The 10,163-nt window shown below is 37.8% G+C and overlaps 1 non-coding gene across 1 annotated transcript; it reads right to left on the minus strand.

Moving 5' to 3' along the window:
• Positions 1 to 3,524: 3,524 nt before the first annotated feature.
• Positions 3,525 to 3,628, minus strand: LOC112799258 (small nucleolar RNA R71). The gene has a single exon (XR_003200832.1). It is a non-coding gene; the product is annotated as a small nucleolar RNA R71 (small nucleolar RNA).
• Positions 3,629 to 10,163: the final 6,535 nt, after the last annotated feature.

Here is a 10,163-nt window from a genome sequence, read left to right on the forward strand (position 1 = left end):
CCTCAGCTCGTGTAAAGATCAGTCTCAGCCCAAGCACACACCAAGTGGGCCTCGGAAGTGGATTTATGCATCAATTACTTACATTTGTAAACCCTAGTAACTAGTTTAGTATAAATAGAACTTTTTACTATTGTATTTTCATCTTTGGTCTCAGTTTTATTTTATTATTTATCTGAGGAGACTATTGATCATGTTTTGGGGGCTGACCATTCGGCCATGCCTGAACCTTCATCACTTATGTATTTTCAACGGTGGAGTTTCTACATACCATAGATTACTACTATTTTCTATTCAATTCGACTTATTCTTATTCTAAGATATTCGATGCACTTCAACATGGTGAATGTGATGATCTGTGACACTCATCATTATTCTCACCTATGAACGCGTGACTGACAACCACTTCCGTTCTACCTTAGACCGGGCGCATATCTCTTGGATTCCTGAAGCAGAATCTTCGTGGTATAAGCTAGAATTGATGGCGGCATTCATGGGAATCCGAAAAGTTTAACCTTGTCTGTGGTATTTCGAGTAGGATTCCGGGATTGAATGACTGTGACAAGCTTCAAACTCGCGATTGTTGGGCATAGTGACAGACGCAAAAGGATCAATGGATCTTATTCCGAAATGATCAAGAACCGACAGATGATTAGCCGTGCTGTGACAGAGCATTTGGACCATTTTCACTGAGAGGATGGGATGTATCCATTGACAACGGTGATGCCCTACATACAGCTTGCCATTGAAAGGAGTAAGAAGGATTGAAGGAACGCAGTAGGAAAGCAGAGATTCAGAAAGGACACAGCATCTCCTTGCACTTATCTGAAATTTCTACCATTGAATTACATGAGTAACTCTATCTTTATTTCATGTTTATTATTTATTACTATTCGAAAATCCATAACCATCTATTATCTGCCTGACTTAGATTTACAAGGTGACCATAGCTTGCTTCATACCAACAATCTCTGTGGGATCGACCCTTACTCACGTAAGGTATTACTTGGACGACCCAGTGCACTTGCTGGTTAGTTGTGCGGAGTTGTGACTAAGTGTGATTCACATTTGAGAGCGCTACCATGTTTTTGGCACCATTGTTGATGATCATAATTTCGTGCACCAAGTTTTTGGCGCCGTTGCCGGGGATTGTTCGAGTATGGACAACTGACGGTTCATCTTGTTGCTCAGATTAGGTAATTTTCTTTTTTTATTTTTGTTTTCAAAAAAGTTTTCAAAAATATTTTTTTAAAAAATTTATCCCTTTTTTCAAAAAAAATATATTTCTCATCTGTTTTCGAAAATTATTCTAAATTTTTAAGAATGAATTCTAGTGTTTCATGAAGCATGTTGAAGCCTGGCTGGCTGTAAAGCCATATCCAAATTCTTTTGGATTGAGGCTTCCAACCATCAGCATAGAGGCAAGTTAATTGAAATATCAGCTGTTGTATGACTGATTTATATCCTAAAGCTGGCTGGCTATTAAGCCATGCCCAACCCTTGGATTGGAGCTTTAGGCTAACATTGAAAGATTCTTGGAATTCTTATTAAAAATTTTGAATTTCTTATTTTATTTTTTCCTATATGTTTTTCGAAAAATTAAGAGAAAATACAAAAAAATCATAAAATCATAAAAAAAACCAAAAATATTTTGTGCTTTTTATTTGAGTCTTGAGTCAAATTTTAAGTTTGGTGTCAATTGCATGCTTTAAAAATTTTTCTTGCATTTTTCGAAAATTCATTCATTCATAGTGTTCTTCATGATCTTCAAGTTGTTCTTGGTAAGTCTTCTTGTTTGATCTTGATGTTTTCTTGTTTTGTGTCTTTTATTATTTTTCATGTGCATTTTTACATTCATATTGTCCATGCATTAATGATTTCTAAGTTTGGTGTCTTGCATGTTTTCTTTGCATCAAAAATTTTTCAAAAATATGTTCTTGATGTTCATCATGATCTTCAAAGTGTTTTGGTGTTCATATTGACATTCATAGTATTCTTGCATGCATCATGTGTTCTGATTCATAATTTTCATGTTGTGAGTCATTTTTTATGTTTTTCTCTCTCGTAATTAAAAAATTCAAAAATCAAAAAAATATCTTTTTCCTTTTTTCTCTCAAAATTTCGAAAATTTGGGTTGACTTAGTCAAAATTTTTTAAAATTAGTTGTTTCTTATAAGTCAAGTCAAATTTTCAAATTTTAAAAATCTTATCTTATTAAAACTTTTTCAAAAATCAAATCTTTTTCATTTTTTTTATTTATTTTCGAAAATTAAAAAAAAATTATTCTTCAAAAATCTTTTTCTTAATAGTATTTCATGATTTTCAAAAATTACACTAACAATTAATGTGATTGATTCAAAATTTTGAAGTTTGTTACTCTCTTGTTAAGAAAGGTTCAATCTTTAAATTCTAGAATCATATCTTTTAGTTTCTTGTTAGTCAAGTAATTAATTTTAATTTTAAAAATTAAATCTATCTTATCTTTTCTTTTATATCATATCTTTTTCAAAATTTTATCTTTTTCAAAAATTTGATTTTAAAATATCTTTTCTAACTTCTTATCTTCTTATCTTTTCAAATTTGATTTTCAAATCTTTTTCAACTAACTATTTGACTTTTTGTTTGTTTATTATCTTTTTCAAAACCACCTAACTACTTTTCTCTCTCTAATTTTCGAAAATACCTCCCTCTTTTTCAAAAATTCTTTTTTTAATTAATTAATTGTTTTAAATTTTAATTTTAATTTTATTTCTTATCTTAATTAATTCTTTTTCGAAAATCACTAACTCCTTTTCAAAATTTATTTTTCGAAAATTTCTCCCTCTCTTATCTTATTCTATTTATTTACTAACACTTCTCTTCACCTCAATTCACTACCTCTACCTTTACCCTTTATTCAAACTATTCATTCTTCTTCACCCTTATTCCCTTTCTTCTTCTACTAATAATAAGGAACCTCTTTACTGTGACATAGAGGATTCTTCTTCTTTTTCTGTTCTCTTCTCTTTCATATGAGCAGGAACAAGGAAAAAGGCATTCTTGTTAAAGCTGATCTAGAACCTGAAAGGACTCTGAAGAGGAAACTAAGAGAAGCTAACTTACAATAATCTAGAGACAACCTTGCTGAATTTTTTGAACAAGAAAAGGAGATGGCAGCCGAACCCAACAACAATAATGCAAGAAGGATGCTTGGTGATTATACTACACCTACTTCCAAGATTGATGGAAGAAGCATCTCAATTCCTGGCATTGGAGCAAACAATTTTGAGCTGAAACCTTAAAACTGCAAGTTTCATGGACTTCCATCAGAAGATCCTTACCAGTTCTTAACTGAGTTCTTGCAGATCTGTGAGACTGTTAAGACTAATGGAGTAGATCCTGAAGTCTACAGGCTCATGCTTTTCCCTTTTGTTGTAAGAGACAGAGCTAGAACATGGTTGGACTCTCAACCTAAAGATAGCCTAGACTCCTGGGATAAGCTGGTCACGGCCTTCTTGGCTAAGTTCTTTCCTCCTCAAAAGCTGAGCAAGCTTAGAGTGGATGTTCAAACCTTCAAACAAAAAGATGGTGAATCCCTCTATGAAGCTTGGGAAAGATACAAGCAGATGACCAAAAGATGTCCTTCTGACATGTTTTCAGAATGGACCATGATAGATATATTCTATTATGGTCTATCTGAGTTCTCTAAGATGTCACTGGACTATTCTGCAGGTGGATCCATTCACCTAAAGAAAACATCTGCAGAGGCTCAAGAACTTATTGACATGGTTGTAAATAACCAGTTCATGTACACTTTTGAGAGAAATTCCGTGAATAAAGGGACACCTCAGAGGAAGAGAGTTCTTGAAATTGATGCTCTGAATGTCATATTGGCTCAGAACAAGGTGTTGACTCAGCAAGTCAACATGATTTCTCAAAGTCTGAATGGATGGCAAAATGCATCCAACAGTACTAAAGAGGCATCTTCTGAAGAAGAAGCTTATGATCCTGAGAACCCTGCAATGGCAGAGGTAAATTACATGGGCGAACCTTATGGAAACACCTATAATTCATCATGGAAAAATCATCCAAATTTCTCATGGAAGGATCAACAAAAGCCTCAACAAGGCTTTAATAATGGTGGAAGAAATAGGCTCAGCAATATCAAGCCTTATCCATCATCTTCTCAGCAACAGACAGAGAATTATGAACAGAATACCTCTAACTTAGCAAACTTAGTCTCTGATCTGTCTAAGGCCACTTTAAGTTTCATGAGTGAAACAAGGTCCTCTATTAGAAATTTGGAGGCACAAGTGGGCCAGCTGAGTAAGAAAATCACTGAAACTCCTCCTAGTACTCTCCCAAGCAATTCAAAAGAGAATCCAAAGAGAGAATGCAAGGCCATTGATATAGTCAATAAGGCCAAATGCAGGAAGGAAGGGGAGGACGTGAGTCCCAATGAGGAAGACCTCATGGGACGTCTCCCAACCAAGAAGGAGTTCCCTATTGAGGACCCAAAGGAATCTAAGGCTCATATAGAGACCATAGAGATTTCATTAAATCTCCTTCTGCCATTCATGAGCTCTGAAGATTATTCTTCCTCTGAAGAGGATGACGATGTAACTGGAGAGTAAGTTATTTGGTAATGAGACTTGGGAAGGTGAACCTCCCTTGCACATTAGTGAACTTGATACATGGGTTCAGCAAACTTTACCTCAAAAGAAACAAGATCCTGGGAAATTCTTAATACCCTGTACTATAGGCACCATGACCTTTGAGAAAGCTCTGTGTGACATAAGGTCAGGTATAAATCTTATGCCACTTTCTGTAATGGAGAAGCTGGGGATCATTGAGGTACAGCCTGCCTTATTCTCATTACAATTGGCAGACAAGTCAGTAAGACAAGCCTATGGATTAGCAGAGGACGTGTTAGTATAGGTTAAAGGCCTTTACATTCCTGCTGATTTCATAATCTTAGACACTAGGAAGGAGAAGGATGAATGCATCATCCTTGGAAGACCTTTCCTAGCCACAGCAGAAGCTGTGATAGATGTTAACAGAGGAGAATTAGTCCTTCAATTGAAAGGGGACTACCTTGTGTTTAAGGCACATGGCTATCCTTCTGTAACAAGGGAGAGTAAGCATGCAGAGCTTCTTTCAGTACATAGTCAAATAGAGCCCCCACAGTCAAACTCTAAGTTTGGTGTTGGGAGGCCAGAACCAAACTCTAAGTTTGGTATTGAATCCCCACAACCAAACTCTAAGTTTGGTGTTGGAAGTATACAACATTGACCTGATCACTTGTGAGGCTCCATGAGAGCCCACTGTCAAGCTATTAACATTAAAGAAGCGCTTATTGGGAGGCAACCCAATTTTTATTTATCTAATTTTATTTTTTATTTTATTGTTCTTTTATGTTTTATTAGGTGCATGATCATGTGGAGTCACGAAAAAAAAATTAAAATTAAAAACAGAATCAAAAACAGCAAAAGAAAAATCACAGCCTAGGGGAAGGACTTACTGGCGTTTAAACGCCAGTAAGGAGCATCTGGCTGGCGTTCAACACCAGAACAGAGCATGGATCTGGCGTTGAACGCCAGAAACAAGCAACACCCCGGTGTTCAAACGACAGGAATGCACCCTGAGGAGAGCTGGCGCTGAACGCCAGAAACAAGCATGGAACTGGCGTTCAACGCCAGAAACATGCTGCACTTGGGCGTTGAACGTCCAGAACATGCATCACTTCGGCGTTTAAATGCCAGAATTGCATGCAAAGGCATTCTACATGCCTCATTGGCACAGGGATGTAAATCCTTGACACCTCAGGATCTGTGGACCTTACAGGATCACCTCAGGATCTGTGGACCTCACAGGATCCCCACGTACCATATTCTCCCCTCTTCTCAACATTCATCCTCTCTTTCCAATAAACACTCTTCCTAAAACCCTTCACCAATCACCTCAATCTCTCTTCCCAATTACCCCTTCACCACTCACATCCATCCAGTCTTCCCCATAAACCCCACCTACCTTCAAAATTCAAAATTTCTTTTCCACCCAAACCTACCCTAAATGGCCGAACCTACTACCTCTCCCCTCACTATATAAACCCTTCCATTCTCCTTAATTTTCACACAACACAACCCCCTCTTCTACACCTTGGCCGAACACACATCCCTTACTCTCCTCCATCTCTTCTTCTTCTTCTTCTTCTTTTCTTTCTTCTCTTGCTCGAGGGCGAGCAATATTTTAAGTTTGGTGTGGTAAAAGCATAAGATTTTTGTTTTTCCATTACCATTGATGGCACCTAAGGCCGGAGAAACCTCTAGAAAAGGGAAAAGGAAGACAAAAGCTTCCACCTCCGAGTCATAGGAGATGGAAAGATTCATCTCCAAAGCCCATCAAGACCACTTCTATGATGTTGTGGCCAAGAAGAAGGTGATCCCCGAGGTCCCTTTCAAGCTCAAGAAAAATCAGTATCCGGAGATCCGACATGAGATCCAAAGAAGAGGTTGGGAAGTTCTAACCAACCCCATCCAACAAGTCAGAATCTTAATGGTTCATGAGTTCTATGCCAATGCATGGATCACTAGGAACCATGATCAAAGTAAGAACCCGAACCCAAAGAATTATCTTACAATGGTTCGGGGGAAATACTTAGATTTTAGTCTGGAAAATGTGAGGTTGGCGTTCAACTTGCCCATGATGCAAGGAGATGCATGCCCCTACACTAGAAGGGTCAACTTTAATCAAAGGTTGGACCAAGTCCTTATGGACATATGTGTGGAAAGAGCTCAATGGAAAAGAGATTCCAAAGACAAGCCGGTTCAACTAAGAAGACTGGACCTCAAGCCTGTGGCTAGAGGATGGTTGGAGTTCATCCAATGCTCCCTCATCCCCACTAGCAACCGATCTGAAGTTACTGTGGATCTGAAGTTCATGAAGTCATCTCCCATGAATTTTACAAAATAGCCGATAAGCCCTCTACTTTGGCAAGGCTAGCTTTTCCTCATCTTATTTGCCATCTATGTTACTCAGCTGGAGTTATCATAGAATGAGACATCCTCATTGAGGAGGACAAGCCCATCACTAAGAAAAGGATGGAGCAAACAAGAGAGCCCACCCATGGAACCCAAGAGACGCATGAGGAAGCTCATCACCAAGAAATCCCGGAGATGCCTCAAGGGATGCACTTTCCTCCCAACAACTATTGGGAATAACTCAACACTTCTCTTGAAGATTTGAGTTACAATATGGATCAATTAAGGGTGGAACATCAAGAGCACTCCATCATTCTTCATGACATTAGAGAAGATCAAAGAGCAATGAGGGAGGAGCAACAAAGGCAAGGAAGAGACATAGAAGAACTCAAGGACATCATTGGTTCTTCAAGAAGAAAGCACCACCATCACTAAGGTGGATTCATTCCTTGTTCTTATTTTTCTATTTTTTTGATTTTTATGCTTATTATGTCATCTATATTTGTGTCTCTGTTACATGATCATTAGTATGTAGTAACTATGTCTTAAGGCTATGAATAAATCCCATAAATCCTTCACCTCTCTTAAATGAAAAATATTTCTAATTCAAAAGAACAAGAAGTACATGAATTTCGAATTTATCTTTGCATTTAGTTTGATTATATTGATGTGGTGACAATACTTTTTGTTTTCTGAATGAATGCTTGAACAGTGCATATTTTCATCTTGTTGTTTATGAATGTTAAAATTGTTGGCTCTTGAAAGAATTATGAACAAAGAGAAATGCTATTGATAATCTGAAAAATCATGAAATTGATTCTTGAAGCAAGAAAAAGCAGTGAAAAAGCAAAAGCTTGTGAAACAAAATTGGCGAAAAAAAATTTAGAAAGAAAAAGAAAAAAGCAAGCAGAAAAAGCCAATAGCTCTTAAAACCAAAAGGCAAGGGTAAAAAGGATCCAAGGCTTCGAGTATCAATGGATAGGAGGGCCCAAGGAAATAAAATTCAGGCCTAAGCTGCTAAATCAAGCTGTCCCTAACCATGTGCTTGTGGCATGCAGGTCCAAGTGAAAAACTTGAGATTGAGTGGTTAAAGTCGTGATCCAAAGAAAAAGAGTGTGCTTAAGGGCTCTGGACACCTCTAACTGAGGACTTTAGCAAAGCTGAGTCACAATCTGAAAAGGTTCACACAGTCATGTGTCTGCGGCATTTATGTATCCGGTGGTAATACTGGAAAACAAAGTGCTTAGGGCCACGGCCAAGACTCATAAAAGTAGCTGTGTTCAAGAATCAACAAACTTAACTAGGAGAATCAATAACACTATCTGAAATTCTAAGTTCCTATAGATGCCAATCATTCTAAACTTCAAATGAGAAAGTGAGATGCCAAAACTGTTCAGAAGCAAAAATCTACAAGTCCCGCTCATCTAATTAAAATTAATATTCATTGATATTTTGGGATTTATAGTATATTCTCTTCTTTTTATCCTAATTGATTTTCAGTTGCTTGGAGACAAGCAACAATTTAAGTTTGGTGTTGTGATGAGCGGATAATTCATACGCTTTTTGGCATTGTTTTTAGGTAGTTTTTATTAGGATCTAGCTACTTTTAGGGATGTTTTCATTAGTTTTTATGCTAAATTCACTTTTCTGGACTTTACTATGGGTTTGTTTGGTTTTTTGTGATTTCAGATAATTTCTGGCTGAAATTGAGGGACCTGAGGAAAACTCTGATAAAAGGCTGACAAAGGACTGCTGATGCTGTTGGATTCTGACCTCCCTGCACTCGAAATAGATTTTCTGGAGCTACAAAACTCCAAATGGCGCGCTCTCAATGGCGTTGGAAAGTAGACATCCAGAGCTTTCCATCAACATATAATAGTCCATACTTTATTCGTGATTAGATGATGTAAACTGGCGCTCAACGCCAGTTCCATGCTGCATTCTGGAGTCAAACGCCAGAAACACGTCACGAACCAGAGTTGAACGCCAAAAACACGTTACAACTTGGCGTTCAACTCCAAGATAAGCCTCAGCTCGTGTAAAGATCAGTCTCAGCCCAAGCACACACCAAGTGGGCCCCGGAAGTGGATTTATGCATTAATTACTTACTTCTGTAAACCCTAGTAACTAGTTTAGTATAAATAGAACTTTTTACTATTGTATTTTCTTCTTTGGTCTCAGTTTTATTTTATTATTCATCTGAGGAGACTATTGATCATGTTTTGGGGGCTAGCCATTCGACCATGCCTGAACCTTCATCACTTATGTATTTTCAACGGTGGAGTTTCTATACACCATAGATTAAGGGTGTGGAGCTCTGCTGTACCTCAAGTTTTAATGCAATTACTACTATTTTCTATTCAATTCGACTTATTCTTATTCTAAGATATTCGTTGCACTTCAACATGATGAATGTGATGATCTGTGACACTCATCATCATTCTCACCTATGAACGCGTGACTGACAACCACTTCCGTTCTACCTTAGACTGGGCGCATATCTCTTGGATTCCTTAAGCAGAATCTTCGTGGTATAAGCTAGAATTGATGGCGGCATTCATGGGAATCCGGAAAGTTTAACCTTGTCTGTGGTATTTCGAGTAGGATTCCGGGATTGAATGACTGTGACGAGCTTCAAACTCGCGATTGTTTGGCGTAGTGACAGACGCAAAAGGATCGATGGATCTTATTCTGACATGATCGAGAACCGACAGATGATTAGCTGTCCTGTGATAGAGCATTTGGACCATTTTCACTGAGAGGATGGGATGTAGCCATTGACAACGGTGATGCCCTACATACAGCTTGCCATGGAAAGGAGTAAGAAGGATTAAAGGAAGGCAGTAGGAAAGCAGAGATTCCGAAAGGACACAGCATCTCCTTGCACTTATCTGAAATTCCTACCATTGAATTACATGAGTAACTCTATCTTTATTTCGTGTTTATTATTTATTACTATTCGAAAATCCATAACCATCTATTATCCGCCTGACTGAGATTTACAAGGTGACCATAACTTGCTTCATACCAACAATCTCTGTGGGATCAACCCTTACTCACGTAAGGTATTACTTGGATGACCTAGTGCACTTGCTGGTTAGTTGTACGGAGTTGTAACTAATTGTGATTCACGTTTGAGAGCGCTACCAAGTTTTTGGCGCCATTGTTGATAATCACAATTTCGTGCACCAGTATTGCGAGCCACCA

Source organism: Arachis hypogaea, chromosome 4 (assembly GCF_003086295.3).
Source record: "Arachis hypogaea cultivar Tifrunner chromosome 4, arahy.Tifrunner.gnm2.J5K5, whole genome shotgun sequence".
NCBI lineage: Eukaryota > Viridiplantae > Streptophyta > Magnoliopsida > Fabales > Fabaceae > Arachis > Arachis hypogaea.